The sequence below is a fragment of the Dipodomys ordii genome, unplaced genomic scaffold, assembly GCF_000151885.1.
Source record: "Dipodomys ordii isolate 6190 unplaced genomic scaffold, Dord_2.0 Scaffold12, whole genome shotgun sequence".
Lineage (NCBI taxonomy): Eukaryota > Metazoa > Chordata > Mammalia > Rodentia > Heteromyidae > Dipodomys > Dipodomys ordii.
This window is the reverse complement of record NW_012267228.1, coordinates 2,176,954-2,195,898: the sequence shown is the minus strand read 5'-3', so window position 1 is coordinate 2,195,898 and position 18,945 is coordinate 2,176,954. Positions and strand designations below refer to the sequence as shown.

General features: G+C 41.2%; 1 protein-coding gene across 1 annotated transcript in view; it reads left to right on the top strand.

Moving 5' to 3' along the window:
• The window catches only part of Syn2 (synapsin II), a 117,285-nt gene that overhangs the window by 57,195 nt on the left and 41,145 nt on the right, over positions 1-18,945 (top strand). The window lies entirely within an intron of this gene.

Genomic DNA, 18,945 nt, shown 5'->3' with positions numbered 1-18,945 from the left:
GATAGTAAAAAACAGGTGCTTGTTACATTGTTTTAAAATGTCTGTAAGCTTGAAATCTTTCTTTGGATGTGATGAACTTAAATTTTAGGAAATGCGTAGCTGGCTGAGGATCCTAATAACTGAATTTTTATTTTTACACATTAAAAATAAATCATATACACTTAAAGAGATCCTGCTAAGTCTGATTGAAACCCTCCAGTTTTGTCAGGCATGGAATCATGCTATAATCCTGGTGGTGCAGGAGTTACAGGGAAGACTTCTCTGAAGGCTGGCCCAGGCAAAAGCACAAGACCCTCTCTGAAAAGTAACTATAGCAAAGCTGGAGACATGGTGTAAGTGGAGAGCATTTACAACTGAGGCAATGGCTTCAAACCCCAGAACTTCCTGTCCCTCCCCCCAAAATAATACATTTAATGAAATAAATGCACTTGGATTTCTCCAAGGTCATGTTTTTTTCCTAAGTGATTGTTTGCCTGAAGAAAGCTATACTCCATAAAAGCTCAGATTTGTTCAACTTCTAATACTTGCTGCCTCACACAGTCTTGATTTGACCATCCAGAAGAATCCCATTGAATTTTAATCATCATGTTCTGAGAACATAAGCAACACATTTCAAAAAGCAGACTTCAGGCTTCACGACCCATATCATAGAAGCAGGGTTTGAGAGAAGAGGAACAGCGTAGCCTCCAGCTTCCAGCAGGACGGGCTGGGCAAGAAAGCAAAACACTGGTTTTATATGGGCAGATCTAGAACAAAAGCAGGCTTCACGAGGTGCATTTCAGCCCAAAATGAAAACAATATCAAAAGCCCCAAGGGCTGGAAAGGTGACTCCGTGGCAGAGTGCTTGCCTTGCATGCACGAGGTCCTGGGTTCCATTCCTCAGCACCACATAAGCAGAAAAGCCGGAAGTGGCGCTGTGGTTCAAGTGGTAGCATGCTAGCCTTGATCTGAAGAGCTAAGGGACAGTGCCCAGGCCCAGAGTTCAAGCCCCAGGACCGACAAAAAAAAGTCCCCAGAAACACCTTCAATATTTCTTTATGTCAATATAATGATTGTTATGAATCTTGTAGAGGAGATTCTTGCATTGGCATGTGAGGTAGGATTTGATGATCTGCTTGGTTATGTTTCCTATGGGTGAAAGAAGCAGACCACTGTGTCTCTGAGATATGCATCTAGGTTGCTGACACAAAGAAGGAACCTCATCTCGGCTTCAAGGTATATTTAAGCAAAACTCCCAAAGCTTGAAATCTGGAACCCAGAAATACATAATATTCAGGTAGAAATCTCCCTTCTAGAGAGGGTCCTGTCAAAGTTTTTGTGTTATCCTTCTCCAATTCCTAAGTTACTTGCTTCACAGGTCCTGCAGAGGCTTATCTCCTAGTCACTGGCAAACCACGAAGCAAGGACCTGGCTCTGTCCTGCCCGTTCCTTCCTCCTGCTCTATTCCCTGACCCCATCTCTTCTCTGCCTTGTTCCTACCTGTATTAAGCTGCACTGCATCACATACCAGGGCTTTGTGAGTTACATGCTCTTGTTGCAGTACTTTTGTCAAAGCCACCTGAAATGCCCTTTCTCATACATATTCAAGTCTGTGTGACATGCACTGTTTAACTCCTCTATCTCAGAGCCTGGAAGTCATTTGTAAGTCATGTGGGCAACTACTTACACTTGAAAATGAAGAAAATAAAATTTATATAAAATCGTCAGGTGCACAAATTCCCTCTTCATCTTATAATCAGAATTTCTTTTATTTCTTCTGGATTGTGATATAAACAGAATTATTTTAGCAAAAGTCTAGGATGTTACTTGCTCTAGAATAAAAATATTTTTGAAGCTTAGGTCTCCTGAGTCTAAAAGGCCACAGCAATTTTTACGTTTAGTTTTGATAAGATAATATGATAAATTTATCATCTTTAAGTGTATAGTTTGGTAGTATCAAATATATTCACTTCATTGTGCAAACAGTTTCATTTTGCAAAACTGAATCTGACTATTAAACAGGCTGTCAGTGAGCATAGGTAGAATAGAGATCATGTAGGATATGAGTAAAGGAATCATAACGTACATATGCCTTGTCTATAAAGAAACTGAAAAGCTTACTTTCGAGAGTTGAGAGTAAAGATTTTTTCTCCTGAAAGCTACTGTGGGGAAAACGATGATTGACATGATAAAGGGTTGACTACTAGTGAGGAAGATACCAAATTGTGCCGCAACATGTTGGTCATTTTTACTTTCTTCCACAAGTATGCATTTTTTAAGGTAGGTTTTATTTCATAAGTAGTATTTCCTTGGAAATCTATTTGAAAATAGTGATAGAAATAGTTATACTCTTATTTTATTACAAAATTTTATTTAATCTAAAAAGTCAAATATAAAGTATTCACAAAAGTGAATATTTTTTCTTTTGGCAGTACTTGGGCTTGAAACTTCATACTTGCTAGATGCTCTACTACTTGAGCCACAACCCCTACCTTCTGAATAGTGCCTGGCCTGGACCCTGGCCTTCCTGTGAGCTGCGGTGACAGGCGGACAGGGTGCCAGCATGCTCAGCTTGTCATTGGTTGAGATGAGGTTTCCTAAACTCTTTTTTGCCGAGGCTTGCCTCAAGCAGATTCCTCCATCTCCGCCTCCCAAGGATTACAGGTGTGAACCACCACACCTGACTCTGAGACTTTTTTTTGTTTTTTTTTTTTTACTGGATTCTCCGTAAAAGTTCTTTTTGAATAATGTCATATTTTAGAACAAGGGTAAAGTGGTTCATAGGTTCTTCTCTAGAGTCAGTTTGCCTGGTTTCAAATCCTAAATCCCTCTTCAGTAGTGTTATGAACTTGAAATTATGCAGTCTTTCTGTCCCATAGATGTCTTATCCAAATATCAGGAGATGAGGCTTTCTACCTATCAAGACTCATGTGAGGATAAATTGAATAAGAAATATTTAGCATGGTAACTAGTGCTAAATTTTAGCTTTTATCTATTATTAGTTTTATATGCATTTTTTTCTTTGTTGGTCGTGGGGCCTGAACTCTGGGCCTCGGTGCTGGGCCTGGGTGCGAGCACTCTACCATGTGAACCACAGTACCACTTCCTATTATTAATTTTATTATAGCTAATGTAATGTTTGTATTCTGAATAACCTACTACACTTCTGTCAATGCCAGTTTATTTTTTATTCTTCTTTGTGATAGAGCTACGTGAGGCCTTCCTTTCCGCTGACCCTTCCCGGTATTTTTCATACATTTGGGCAAATAATAGGTGATCTTCTGTTGAATCTGGTGAACTTCGGTTGAATGAATGAATGAATGAGTGAGACCTGTAATTTTTTTTAAGGATTATGGAATGCATTTCGTTACAATAGCACTGAATAATAGTCTCTCTTTCAAACACTAAGGATAAGGTGGGCCAAATTTTCAGGCTGATACGTTCAGGCTCATTTTAAAAATAGTTAATTAGAGTTTGTTGGATATGAAGAGAATGTCAGTGGATCTTTAGAGGTGGTCAGAAGGATGGACAAAATCACAGGAAAGAGCCTGGACAGCACTGCATGCATCTGCACTTCTTACAAGGGCCTGGGCTTCACACTCTGGGATAAACTGGAGGTAGCTAAAAAAGCCATTGGGATGAGAAGACATTATTTCCATAGGGCTCCCACTGCGTGATCTTGGGCCATTTTTTTTTTCTCCTTAAGGCTTAGTTTTGCCACTTGTGAAAATGAGAGGATTGTGCCTAAAGTGCATTTCTCTATGAAGAACCTGACTAGCTCCATGTTGCTAAACTCAGGTGCACCTGGGGAACGTATGGTATGACTCTGCCAGGACAGTGCCAGTTCTCGTAGGCTGCCAGAATCGTCACGAGCACCTCTTCTGGTGAACAATATCTTCCCCGAATTGGTGCCAGCTGGAAAATTGTGGAATGGAATGTAGCACCTGGGTTTGGATTTGGAAATCACAAGTGTATTGCCTTGAGATACAAGGCTGTTTCTGCTGAGCCATGATGGTGAGTGGGCCGATAATACCAGCCATGGCCGCTTGTACTTGGACCAGCAAAGAGGTTCAGGTCTCCTTTCCTAGTGAGAGCAGGATGTGGGGAGAATTCATTTATTTCTTTGTAGCAAATGCTCTCTGAGCTGTGTACCCACTGGTCATGCAGTATTAGAAGCAGAATCAACACATCAATCAAAAGTAAATAAAACTCCATTATACTTCTGTAGCGCAGCCATTGTTTACATCCTTGATCTCAAAAGCACGATAATGGAAATCAAGTCCTTGGTTTCTGTGTCTTGTATCGTTTAGGGTCTTTGCTTGATTGCAGTCTTTAATTTTGGAGTACATTGCCTTTCTTACTGTAAGGAGGCAACATTGTGGAATGGAATGGGAGCATGGTCTGCTTCTCATTTTGTTGGATTTTATTTTGTTTGTTTATTTACTTACTGTGCTGGCAATCTGATCGAGGGCCTAGTACAGCTAGGTGAGTGTTCTATCACTAACCTACATCCAAAGCTCTTTTCCATTTTGATTTTGTTTTTCTTTGAGGCAGGATCTAGTTTCGAAGCCCAGGCTGGCCTCAAACTTGCTGTCTTCCCACCTCAGCCTCCCAAGTGCCACCAGCTGTAGCTCTGTGGTAGAATGCTTCCCTAGTGTGACAAGGCCGACATGTAATCCTCATCATTGTCACCCTACACTACTAAAACAGTATAGCAAGATGGAGAACTTCCCATTAGAATACATGTTTTTGTATGTGTTCAAGATGGTCATGGGATAGATAGACCTGGGCACGGGTCCTACTGTAACAGTATTTTGTTCCTATCTAGATGGGGAAGTAGAGAGAGAAGAAATTGGTTTGTACAGTTAATAGGAAAGTCCCAAGAGGGGATGGGGTGGGGTGGGGTGGAGGCTGTAACTGAGGAGGAAGTAGGAAGGAAGGGATGGTAGGGGTAAAACAAAGGAGGAGGCAACAATGCTGGATAAGAAATGTATTCATTACTTTGCTCATGTAACTGTGACCCCTTTGTACAGTATTTTCACAATAAAAACTTAACTAAAAATGTGAAAAAAACCCGAAGATTTTTAGTAAGCTAATTAGAAACTCAGGTAACCAATGGATATGTTTCAGTCAGAGTCTAAAGACCACTGAACCAGCTTGATGAAGTCAAGTGGATTAGCAGATTCTCCTTTGCTCCACATTTTTGTCCTATGCAGGTTTTAATGTGGTAAATGATACCACCACATTGAGGATGGCAGTCTGCTGATTCTTCTGAGGCTGATGTCAGTCTTATTCAAAAATGCCCTCACACACACCAAATAATGGTATTTGGGCTTAAACTCTAGGCCTCATGTTCTCACTCAAGTCTCACTCATGTTTGGCAAGAATTTCAAAAGTAAAAGAAACTACTGCAGGGGAAAAAAATTCCACAAGGCAGGCAGAACTTTTCTTAGTCCTTGAAGAATGTTGAGAGGGGTAAACTTACAGTGGACAGAGCCACAGGGGTGATGTCCGGGAAGCTATCTGAATGGGAGATGGGGTAGGTCACGGCTCCTGAACAGAATGGCTTGTTCACTGCACAAGGACATCTAAGGATGCAAGCCGGAGCCGAATCACGTGCTGTGCACCAAGCCGAGTGCCCCGGGGAAGGCACCCGGTGGCGGGGTGTAGAGGTGTCTTTCCTGAGTGATGCAGAAACTAACAGAATTGTACGAGGGAAAGAAGGAGGGATAAGTCTGAAATAGAATGTGGTGGTCAGATCATGGAGATCTTGGATTGCATCTAGATGGATGCAGAAGTGCATCTGAAATGTGCAGCTTTGAGCTTTGGTGGTGGTTGGTATGTGACCCTGGACTGGAGATAAACCTGGTGCTTTCTCAATGCTAAGAGCCCTATTTCTCTTATGTATAAAATTCACCTATACCCTTTGAAAATTATATTTGCCTGATCTTTCTCCAAAGCAAACTTTAGAACTGATTCACTTTGCTCTAATATGAAATCAGCTGATTTAATTTTATAAGCCAGTCATGGAAAGAGAATCTGTCCCATGACTCCAAAGCATTCTGTTCTGTAGCTCCACTATAATTACAGACAAATGCATCTAATCACCACATCACGTGTTCTTCTGAATTACAATTTTTTTCTATATATGATAATCTTGTTATCTTGTGATACTGCATCATTTAATTATTCCCCAAAATAGATACCTTCAGAAAATCTGCTCTGAAAAAGTGATTTGCTGTTCCCAATTAAAGTCACAGCTGGAGTGTTTACTCAGAAATTAGTTACTTTCAGAGCTTTCTGATTGCTGTTTTTCTAAAGGGGTCTCATCTGCTCCCACCTCTGCTGCTGAAGCCCTCCTGAAGATCACTTGGGATTTTATAAACCCCAGAAAAAGACCAAGTATCCTCAGCTATCTCTTAGCACAAGATGCTGTCTGTCTGAGCCTGACCGTCCTCTCTGATATTAACCTCCAAATGTCTAGTTATATTCAATTCAGTGATCATGTAAACATTTTCTAAGCATTTGCTCTTTGTCAAGCAGTGGAATAGTGATGGGAAATACAAAATGAGTAGAGCACAGTAATATACATCAAGAAATGTGCAGTCTCTAAACACAGTCATCAAAAGAGCTGATCCCTATAAAGAAATGTGCAGTCTCTAAACACAGTCATCAAAAGAGCTGATCCATATAAAGAAATGTGCAGTCTCTAAACACAATCATCATGGTGCTTAATTTTTTCTTGTTCTTTAAGTCAGTTAATTCAATTGCAATTGTGCATTATTTTCCCATAAAACCGGTACCATTGAGGTGAGGTGCATGGAACCTTATAGGATGATTGAGGTTGCCTGAGATGAGTGACATACACAGTCACTGAGTTTTCTTTTTTCTTTTTTTTGGGTCCGGTCGTGGGGCCTGAACTCTGGGCCTAGGCGCTGTCCCTCAGCTCTTCAGCTCAAGGCTAGCACTCTACCACTTGAGCCACAGCGCCACTTCCGGCTTTTTTCTTTTTGCTTATGTGGTGCTGAGGAATCGAACCCAGGGCCTCCTGCATGCAAGGCAAGCGCTCTACCACTGAGCCACCTTCCCAGCCCCAGTCACTGAGTTTTCTCTTTCCCATCACACCCATGTGCACCTTTGTTTCTTTGTGTTATAGACTGAGGAAGACTTAAGTTAGCTTTCCTAAAAGCACCCATTTCCTTGAGTTCTGGTTTAAAAAAAAACAACATTTCTACCTTCATAGTGTTATGCGTGTGTGTGTGTGTGTGTGTGTGTGTGTGTGTGTGTGTGTGTGTGAGTAGACATGCTCTATTGTGGTTTGTATGATTTGAGATCAGTGTGAGAAGGCATTTTGATGCTTTTTGTGTCGGATTTCCAACAAACTGCCCCCTGATAGTTAAGACTTAGTTTCTTTGTTTTCTTAGTTTCTTTGTTTTTCTTTTTTTTTTTTCTGTGACATCTTTTGGCGTATCTTAAAAGAATAATTTTCTGTTGTTTGACTTCCTTTACCATGTTGTAGTTGAACACTGGTTCATTATCCTCTGATAAGATTATTTCTCCTGAATTTGTTTTCTTACACTTAGTCACATTAAAACTCCTCTGCCACTTTTCTGCCCACGTCCACATCTTCATTCCGTTTATCCCTAATCAGCTTGGCATTTTAATCCCTGGCAGTGCTGAATGCCATCTGCAGACCTGGCAGTTTCCCCGTGCCCTCTCTTCCAGATCATTTGTATGGATGTTGACTCAGATGCTGCGCAGCTTCCTCTATCCACCCAGTGCCTTCGTTGTAACGGCTTTGATTTAACAACTTAATCAAGAATTAATGGTATCAAGAACCAGCCACAGGACACTGCATTTATGCAGACACATGCTATTTTCTTCGAGTTTTTCCTTTCTTATTCCTAAGCCAGTTAGTTATCCCCAACGGAAATGTCTCCATAGTCTGAAGGGAATTTTTGTGGTCCATGAATTAGGTAACAAGTCCAAATTTGCACTGAGAACCCCTTCAAGTATTTGTAAGGTCCCACCTGACTGTTGAGGTCTCATTTCTATCTCTGTTCCAGAATATCTGCCGGGCCAGGCTGTATGACTTTCTTTTATTTCTAGTAGCTCCTCTCTGAAAACTTTGTTTATTTTTGGCAGTGCTGGCCCGTACCTGGGTAGTGCTCTACCATTTGAGCGATGCCTCCACGCCTTTCTTTTGTTATCGTTATTTTCCAGTTAGGGTCTGGTGCTTTTTCTGGGGCTCAGTCTCTGGCCAGTATCATCCTACCCACAGCCTCTGTATAGGTGGGATTACGAGTGCCAACCACTACTGCTTGCCAAACTTGTTGAGATAAATTCTTCTAACTTTTCCTGAGCTGGCTTTGAGCATGATCTGCCTGTTCTTCACTTCCTAGTAGCTGTGATGATAGGCACCAGTCACTGCACTCAGTCTTAAGTTCTAATGTTTAATGTCACTTTCATGCTAAGTTTAAATTTTATCATGTCTGCAATAGTTTATAAGTTCCTAGGTCTAATTAGTCAAGCAACTAAGTTGTCAGCTGAGTGCTTCCAAGTGCCAACAAAATAGAAAATCCTGAAGCCCAGGACTGCTACTGCCCCCCAAATGATCTTGATCCCTAATTCATTGCCTCTAGGCCCTTCCGCTTGCAGACAAAGCAGACTTGCAGGCCCTGGGCATATCACTTCTCTTCGTAAAAATCTTTGAGAGTATTTTTAGAGAGAGGAAAACTTGAATATAGACTTAATAAATCCTTTAATAAAAATGGCTAATTTTCTTCAGTGAGATAATGACATAGTACCTATATTTAAAAAGACAAATTTGCGGCAACAGAGAACATTAGCAGTTACTTCAGACTAAGGGGGGAGAGAAATCGTTTATGCTTGGGGTAATGAAAAGTTTTGAATGTAGAAAGTGGTGATAATGATTCAATATTGAGAATGTGCTTAATGCTATTGAATTGCACACTTGAAATTGTTAAAATATCAGGTTTTATGTATATTTTGCCCCAATAAATAAAATTTTAAGTCATTTACCAGTTAGATATTTGTTTTCTTTTGTGCCAGTACTGGGGCTTGAACTCAGAGCCTTATCCTTGTATTTGGCTTTTTTCACTCAAGACTGAGGCTCTACTTCCAGCTTTTTTGATGATTAATTGGAGGTAGCTATTGGAGATAAAGAGTCTCTTGGGATTTTTTCTGCCACAGCTGGCTTTGAACTGTGATCCTCAGATCTGCCTCCTGAGTAGCTAGGATTACAGCTATGAGCCACCAGTGCCCAGCAACCGGTTAGTGATAATAATTAAACATGGGCAGAAGAAACAAAATTGGAGATTTGCTTTAAAGTTTCCAAGCCACAATTCCAACAACAAAAAAAAATGTGCAGGTGATAAATGAAAAGGCATAAAAAATGTTGCAATTATTGAGGATAAAAATGTCCATGATAAATTAAAGTTTTTAAAAAGGAGTTGTACAAAGAGGTACAGTTTCAGTCAGGTTAAAAAAAAAGTCCTTTGGAAGTCAACCATTAAATCCCAGATACCCAGAATGACTTTATTTATTTATTGTTTGGGGGGGGTCTGGTTGTGGGGCCTAAACTCTGGGCTTGGGCACTGTCCCTCAGCTCTTCAGCTCAGGGCTAGCACTCTACCACTTGAGCCACAGCACCACTTCCGGCTTTTATTGTTCTGCTTATGTGGTGCTGAGGAATCGAATCCAGGGCCTCCTGCATGCAAGGCAAGCGCTCTACCACTGAGCCACCTTCCCAGCCCCAGAATGACTTTTGAGAACCTCAGTTCTTATTCAGCCTATTCAGAGATCTGGACCCTGATGTGCCCAGAACCTCACTTAAGTCCCCGGCCTCTGCCCTGGCCTTTTAACTCTGTGTCCTAGTCATATTTTTCCCTCTGTCTCTCCTGAGCCTTCCTTGACTTCTCCAGGCAAGAAGAACTGCCCTTCCTTTGGGTCCTCGTGATTCTCTGTTCATATGTGTATACCATATACCTTGTACTACATACTTTCATTGTTCTGTCTCTTCATTAACCTTCAAGGTAGAGGAAACTTACTTTTCCTTGAAGTTTGAGGAAATGTTCCAGGCACATCTTTCTGGGCTAGATGAAACTTTCGTGTTTGTTGTTATTTTAGTTGTATGCTTTAGCTTATTTTTTGTAAAGAAGAGTTTAAAAATTAGGAATACAGTTTGATTAGATTATATTTTCTATGCTTGGCAACCAATAATACATCTTTATATTTCTAGCACTTTAACCACTGGCTCTTAGTAACTGTTTTTACTGACAAACTAGTCTTTTATTTCTGTAGGTTGCAGAAAGCTGGCCATTCAGCTTGGGTGGTACACATGATTTTTTTTAGAAAAGACAGTTAAACTTTGGGCATGAGGGGTTTTGTTTGTTTGTTTGGTTTCATTGTTGCAGTGCTTGTTATAGACCAGGCTGTCCAAGTGCTCTACTACCCCTGAGCTGCTGCTCAGCCCCGCGGCATGGTTTTTCAGAACGACTAATAAGCACTAGAGGGAAATCCTTGCCACTGGAGTTGTGACCACTCAGTGGGAGGGTGAGCCAAAACTGGGGTGAATTTTCAGTGCATGTCTTGCCAGTGGGTGGCAGCAGGTGCTCACAAACTCTCAGAGCAAGCAGCCTTGGTGTCACCCTTCCTGTGTAGGGCAGGAAATATGAATCCCTTGCCATGTCTATTATCTGTGCCCTTAAAGATTTGAAATAGTCAAAAGAACAAGACTGAGAGTCTGAAACTTAAGCACTTTGTTAGACCAGTGCTAGGAGTTTGCTAGGTACTGGATTATTTTCAAAGCTTTAAGGAAGTCTTCGCCCAACTACCCGCCCCATCACTGCAGTTGCTTGTAGTTTGAGGTTTGATTTTTAGGCACATTCCTCTGTGTAGGGATAATTTATATTTCAGGCTGTTTCCAGGTCCTGAAGGTCCAGTGTAGATGGAGATAGGGAACAGATTTTCTTGTGGGGAAGGATAAGGAGGAAAAGACTTGATACTTTAGCACAGGCACATACCAAGGAAGAGAAGGGGAAGAAAGAAGGAGAAAGGGAGAGGAGGGGGGGAGGGGGAAAGGCAGGGAGGGGAAGAGAGAGGTGGCTGGGCCTGTAGAAGCAGACTCAGTTCTCTCGGTCCTGAGGACAGGCTCTTCTGGTTTTCTACATTGCTCTTGCACTAACTACCACTCTTAACGTTTCCAGTTAATAAGCAAGGTCTGATAGTAGATCTGCTAAGTGTACAGCTCTGCAAAAGACTTGGAAATCAAAACATACAGTGATTGCAATTGTATAACCAAAATATATAACCAAACAAGACATAATCAATATATAAAATCCAAAAGATTCAGGAGAATCTGGTGGTAGTGGGTCATGTCAGATTATTAGACTTTAAATGTGGTGTCAGGTGCTGCTGCTAGGAGCCAAGTATAAGGAGCAGACAATGAATGTAATGAAAGTTCAGAAGAGGAGAGGCCATGTGGGCTGTAGCAACACTAAAACAGCATAAATATTTGCTGCACTTTACTAACAATGCTTCGTATTTTCAGAGCATTTTAGTTTCCAAATCATTTTACCATCACCCAATTTTCTTCTCTTCACAGCAACCTGCAGGCCAGGTATTCTTAGTCTTTTTTTTTTTTTTTTTTTTTTGTCGGTTGTGGGGCTTGAACTCTGGGCTTTGGCGCTATCCCTGTGCTCTTCAGCTCAAGGTGAGTGCTCTACCACTTGAGCCACACCTCCACTTCTGGTTTTCTAGTGGTTTATTGGAGATAAGAGTCTCACGGACTTTCCTGCCAGGGCTGTTTGAACCACAATCCTAAGATCTCAGCCTCCTGAGCAGCTAGGATTACAGGCATGAGCCACCGCCACCCGGCTCCAGGTATTCTTAAAGTGAAATATACAAAAGCTTTGGTGTTTAGTGCCTAGCAGGTACTCATGATTAACCCTTTACCCCCACCCTGGACCACCTCCTTTTTTTTTTTTTGGTCGGTCATGGTGCTTGAACTCTGGGCCTGGGCGCTGTCCCTCAGCTCTTCAGCTCAAGGCGAGCGCTCTACCACTTGAGCTACAGCGCCACTTCTGGTTTTCTGGTGGTTTATTGGAGATAGGAGTCTCACGGTCTCTCCTGCCCGGGCTGGCTTTGAACCGCGATCCTCAGATCTCAGCCTCCGGAGTAGCTAGGATTACAGGTGTGAGCCACCAGCACCCGGCTCCACCTCCTTTTTGTTTTGTGCTTGAGACAATTGCCTAAACTAATCTAAACTTCCTGGGTTTAAGACATCCTCCTGCCTTGGCCTCCAGAGCAGCTGGATTAATAGGCACAGTGCACTCTACTCAGATTTAATCCTATTTTAAACATAAGGAAACCAAGGTTAAGAAGAGGCAGACACTTGCCCCAAGTCACATAGCTGAGAATTGAGTTCCCTGATGGCTATTTCTAGAAGTCTTTCTCCATGACCCCACAGAGAGATGGAGGCCTCCGCCTCAGCCGGCAAGCTTGCGAGTGTGGCATGGGCCCAGGACTCTCTGAAATCATGTTCCTCCATCCCACAAGCCCCAAGCAAGTGGATGGAAAACAGGGAAGTTATTTTTTTCTTTGCGTAACAAGAGTTAAATCTAGAAGCCTCTACTCAATTTTAGCAGTTAAGGGGAGATAGTTCATTACCTGGTCCATCAAGGAAGCTCTAAGCCATTAAACTCACATAGATCCTCAGCTGGTAGGCTTATTAAGAAAATGTCACAATAGGGGGAAATTGACAACACAGGCATCACAGATATTTTTAGCCAATGCTGAAGGATGTACACCTTGGGTTCTGTTTAGGCCTGTGAGCACAGGGGAGGAATTTGAATTTATTTTATATGACTGCCAATCAGAAAGTCCATGCTGAGCAGCTACTGTTGCCATCTTCTAAGGGACAGTGGGGGCAAACTAAGGGAAGCAAAGTACACTGCTTAAATGCTCAGTCATTGATGAGAATGGGAGTGGCATAACCTTTCCTTGAGTGCGAAGCAGTTTCATAATTTAGTAAAAACTCTTAATGCTTTAGCCTTTGTACAGTAGTTCTACAGTATTTATTCTGTGCATATATTTTAAATGTAAACCATTGTTACACTAATTGTAATTCCAAAAATAGGAATCTCCAAATATCAATGCCCACCAGTAAATATTGGTTAAATTACTATAGCTTTTCAAATGGAATTTTATGCAGCTGTTAAAAAAGGGAGTCCCATTGGTATGTGTAAAAAGTGTGTCACCAAGATACAAGTGGGAAAATAATCAAGGTTCAAAAATAGTTTTTCTAGTATGTTGCATTGTGTATGATTGAAATTAATATGCTGTGGTTTTATCTGTGCTCTCCCCCTGGAAAAACACACTTGCAAATGATGGTAGGTGATACGTGTGAAAAGAGAGTAAGTAATAAGAGTAGAGAACATCATGTTTTATCCTTTTATGTGCCTTTGAACACTTGAAATGCTTCAAATTGCTTTTGAACACTTGACCGCTTTAAATTATATGCTATACATTTTTAAAATATATTTTTATTGTGAAAATGCTGTACAGACGGGTTACAATTACGTGGGTAAGATAATGAGCACATTTCTTATCAAGCATTGTAGCCTCCTGCTTTGTTTCCCCTTCCCGTCCCTTTGTATCCTCCCCCCCCTCCTCCCCCACCAAAGTTGTAAAGTTCGTTTTTCAACATAATGACTTGTACATCTCATTGTTGCAATGGGTCCTCCTGTATCCCTGTTTTTACAATTTGTTTTTTCCCTTCCCCTCCACGTATACCAACATCATATATAATGAAAGCAGGGGTTGTACCATCGGGGAGGGACATACAAGGCAACAAAGACATAATCTTATAAATATGTTAGAAACAATCGATATGCTATACTTTTTTTAAAAGTCTATCTTTTTGCTTTAGATTGTGCAGCCAGGACAGGGTGCAGCTAGGATTCATACCCTCGATGATTCATACCCTCGAATCAAACAGGAGGCCCCAGTGAGGGCTCTTCTCAAGTCGGTGTGATTCTTACAGTGATTCCATTTTGAAGGGCTAATCAAACTTCATCTCTTTTCTAGGCTTCTACTTTTCCTCCTATCATACAGAAAAGTGACTCTAGAAGAAGGCCAATTAATACTTACCAACCTTTACTCATTCCCCCTGGTTTTGAGGAAAAGAGGTTGCCTGTTTCTTGCTGAAGGTGAATCTGGGCCATTCTCATTTCCCCTGTGGCTTCTCGCTTTTTGGTATTGATCTTCACTGGAGATCTATTCTCTTCTTCCTCTCTTCTTTTCCTTTATTTTTGTTCCTTTGTTTCCGCTCTTCTTCTGTGATCTCATTTGTAGCCAGGACTTCTTCTACCACCACACTATTAGACTAATTCCCAAATCAGTAACTTGAATCTTAGCCTTCCTCTTGCTTTTCAGACTGCCTGTTAACTGTCTTCTCTTCGACACAATAACTTTAAATTCAACTTTAAATTCAAGTAATGTATCTCCATCGTTGCTGCAAATGCTTATCTACTTCATGTTTTCTCATTCTTGCATCTTCCGCAGAGCAGGGGAAGAAAATATGTAATTTTTTTACAGCTTTTTGTTCTAGGTCATGTTCCTCACACACTGAAACGCCAAGCTCATTTTTGATAAACATAATTGAGTGTGTTTGTGATAAACATGTGAATGCATCAGGAGCAAGGGAAACTTTCCCCATCCCTGCCCAGACTCCTTGCTTACCCTTACACAGCTAAAACGATTGAAAGGCTTTTTGCTCTGATTTCTGGAAGCACAGGTTATGCCCTTCTTCTAGAGATCATGATCAAGTACTCACCACTACTTCCAGTTCCAGTTCCTTCTTCAAATGTGCTTACATTTTTCAACCTCAGTACCTTTGTAGACCTCATTACCTTTCTGTGTGTGTGTGTGTGTGTGTGTGTGTGTGTGTGTGTGTGTGACTTTATGAATATAACCTCAGTGATTCAGTGTCTAAAGGCTTTCTCAGCTCTTACTAGTTAAAATCAGGTACTGCTTCATTGTGCTCCTTCAGTCTTCTCCTCCCATTGCCTCACTTATTACATTGCTTTATCATTATTTTTCTTACTATTGACAGAGCTCAGTCATAAGGAAATTCGCCTTTATACTAAATGCTTAGCTTAGCAGGGCCTTCGTAGTATGTTTTGGTTAGTGATTTTCAATGTCAAATTGCACAGAATGGTTGCTATTGGGTTCCACACTGCCGTGGCCTCTGTGCCTGTGAGCGATGGGCCAATAGCTAAGTGTGAAGTCCTCCCGGGAGTCATGTGATTTACATCCCGAGGAAGCCAGAGGGCGCTGTCTGCGGAAGCTGGGGTCCCTATGCACTGATTGCTTGGTACAATTATGAGGGTGTTTCTGGGTGCATTTTGTACATCTTCTCATCCTCCTTCAATTACTGGATAGTAATTTGAATACCATCATAGTTACATTGTTTTTCACTCTGGTGTGTTACAAATGAACAACACATTTTGTATGCGTTAAAGCCTGCTAAGTAAACTTTTTATCTAGATGGAAATAACCTCAAACTACCAAATACTCCCCTTAAGGAAAGGGCTATAATTAATTTGTTCAAGGGCCACTGGGCACCTACTGCCATATTTTGTCCTAGGAGCTGAGGCAGTAAACTTCCTCTTGAGGAGCTTTGCTCTAGTACAGAAGACCTGAAGAAGACTGCAGGGTGTACAGGCCTGATGTGACTTAGAGATGGGAACTGTTGTACTTAGAGCAGTTGAGAAGGCACATCTGAGTATCTGTCTACTGTGTCAGCATTTATGTTTTCAGATTCAACCATGTAGGCGTCATGCTTTAGATAGTCATTACATACATACAGTTTCTCTTGTGGACACTGTAATAGTGCAATAAGGCATTGAGTACACAGTTTAAGACCTACTCATCTTTTACTATTTTATATATATATATATATATATATATATATATATATATATACGATTTCTCCTCAGCATAGGATTTGCTAATCTGCATTACCTAAAGGCTTGTTGCTTTTTTTCTTTTTTAATTTTTAGATGCTCTCTCTTCTCTACCTTCTAGGGACCCTTTTTTGCCTCTAGTAAGGGACCTTATCTGCCACAGAATCTCTTACAGGATTCTGTAGTTCTCTATTATATTGTTTTTAACACAATGAGATGTCATATGGAAATATTAGATTAAGATACACTTAATCAGACACAGTTAATTATGCATTAAATATGTGTTTATGCTGGTGTTTAGTAGCTTTTGTTTTGTTTTTTCCCCACTTCTAGTGAAAATCAGTTTGTCTTCATTTTGAATGCTGTTTTCTAAAATTTTTTCACAGTGCTTAACTTTGAATGATTCATTTCCCAGTGTGACTTTTCATGTGTTGATTAAACTGCAAGGCTTAGTTAAGGGCTATTCCAGCACATCTAATAAGGTTTCCGACTACTTGCAATAGTTAAGGCTGGTTAAGATGCAAATCATGACTTTTCTTTATTTGTTTGCACATGGCAGTGTAAGGTGAGAATCATGACTGAAACTGGTGTGGTGTTCATTGAAGTGGGAGCTATGTCTACAGGCATTCCCAGATTCATTAAACAACATTTTAAAAACATACACAGCTGTTTCCATGCTTTAGATTGTTGTCCTGGACACCTTTCCTAGCTCCAGTAAGGTCCGTGTGCCACAGAATCCAGGATTCTTTGCTCTCTAGTATCACTTCCCTGTACTCCTCCTTAACACAATATGAGATGTCATAGATGGAAATATTGCTCAGAGGTATATTTACTATAGCCACAGTTAAATTATGCATTATGTGTGTATGCTACTGTTCAGTAGTTTTTTTAAAATTTTTTCCTACTTCTAGAACATATAATTTTTCTTAAAAAATAAAATTACACTACCTCCCTCCTTAAATACCTGAACTCAAGGGCCAGGAACTGCACAAAATGTGCTCATTATCCAGAAGAGGCTCTGTCCCATCTGCCTGCCGTCTTGGCTCTTTTATTATAAGACTGTATCTCAGCCAAGAGAGGTCAGTGACCTGGGCCAGGAAGCACAAACTAAGATTTCCAGCAGGACAGATTACCTTACCTTAAGGAAAAGGCATTAGGAATTGCTGGGGAGTGGTGGGGGTGGAGGAGAGGCCTGAAAACAGTCTCATTAGCCAGCTTGGTCAATGGGCAGGTGCAGGAAGTGGCAGATAAACCCAGCCAAGTTCTATTCATGTACTTTAGTACCACTGCTTTAAACCTGCAAAATAAGCTAGTGAGTTGAAATACTTGGCAGCATGTGAACATGTAGATGTAGATTCTTAGTTGTAGGCTTAACTCATATGATGTGTTCTGTGATTTGTTCATGTCATTTAACTTCTGGGTTTCAGTTTCTCCAGCCGTCAGAGGGGCACAAACCCTGTCTCTCTCAGTTCTCATTCACAGAGTGGTGAGAAACAAAATGAGTTGAGAATGTACTTTGAAAATGCAAGGTTCATACAGAATCAGTAGAAGGTTATTATTATCATCCCTGAGATTTACCTCACAGGAGAGCTAATTTTTAAGACCAGAAGATAGTAGGAAGCATCAGAAAAACATTCTGACAGCAATGTAGACATACCTCTACCAATGGAAGAAAGCTACCTTGTGGGACATTTACTCTAGCTCTCACTCTTTATAATCATAGACAAAGACCTACAGAATCCATCATCTGCCAAGCAGGAATAGCGCCACGCATGAGCAGAAGAGCAGTCCAAGGAATGGCACATGCTACGGCCGCCCGCCTGAGGGGCTTGCTGAGCTGTGAATGTTGATCAGGGTCTGGAAACAAGCTGATGTGAAGCTTAGTAAGGAACTGGGGCAGAGGTGGGGGGATGGACTCCAGTGATCTAGCTCCAGGATGGCCGAGTGCCTCAGAGGAGCAATTTCAGGGTGGCCAGGGACTTGGATAGGACAAATGACAACTTCCTAGAACGGGCTGTTCCAGAGTCCATAGAGAAAAGGAAATAGCCTGGCCTCATCCTGGGTAAACTGACAGGAACCAGGGTAGGAAGTATTTGTAGTGGGAAGGCTAATGCTCATAACATCATTAAGCCCCTGTAGAGCAGAAGGAAACTGGAAAAAATAATTAGTGAGCACACATGGCGAGTCAGTTTTTACACCATGGAAGGGGAGCTGTAAAGAGTAAATAAGCCAGCAGGGGAATCAGTGCTGTGCGGTGGGCGGCCCGGGGGTGTCACACACATAGTCATACAGGTCTGGGTGAATGCCGTCTCTGTCACCAACTTGCTGGATGACCCCTCCACGGTGCCATTTTTCTCCTTTGAATCTTGATTTCCTTCTTTCTAAAATGAAGAGCTGTCTCCCTATCTCCTAAATTGTTGTATTAAATGAAATGTTCTTGAAAGCAACTAACTTAAAATTCCTGGAACATGATGCCCCAAAACATTGGTTTATTCATTTATTTTGAGAAGAGACTCCCAGAAAACCTCTATTGAAATATGCCAGTTGGAAGTTTCAAGCATTGAAAAAGCAAGTTTGATCTAGTTAATGGATACAGGAAAAAAGGCTCATTTGACAAATGAAAACCAACCCCAAAAAATGGTCAGAGAAAGAAAATCTTATGGGAAGAGGGTAGATTAGAGGCAAGGTAATGACGAATAGAAATAGATCCGATTTGCTCGCCAGGGGCTTCGATGCCTTACTGCATTAAGGTGAGGCTCCTGGAGGCCCCTGACAAAGGGGGAAGCTGCGTCACTCTGCTGGACTCATCCATCTCCAGAACTGTTAAACATTACGCCCCATTATACCAGCACCCCTCCGTCTCCTCTCCTCTTACGAGTATGAAGAGGAAACCATTACCAGAAATTTCCTTAAAAACCTAAAAATCCAAGGATAGGAAAATGCTGTAAAATTAGAACAAAATAAAGGACTAGAAACT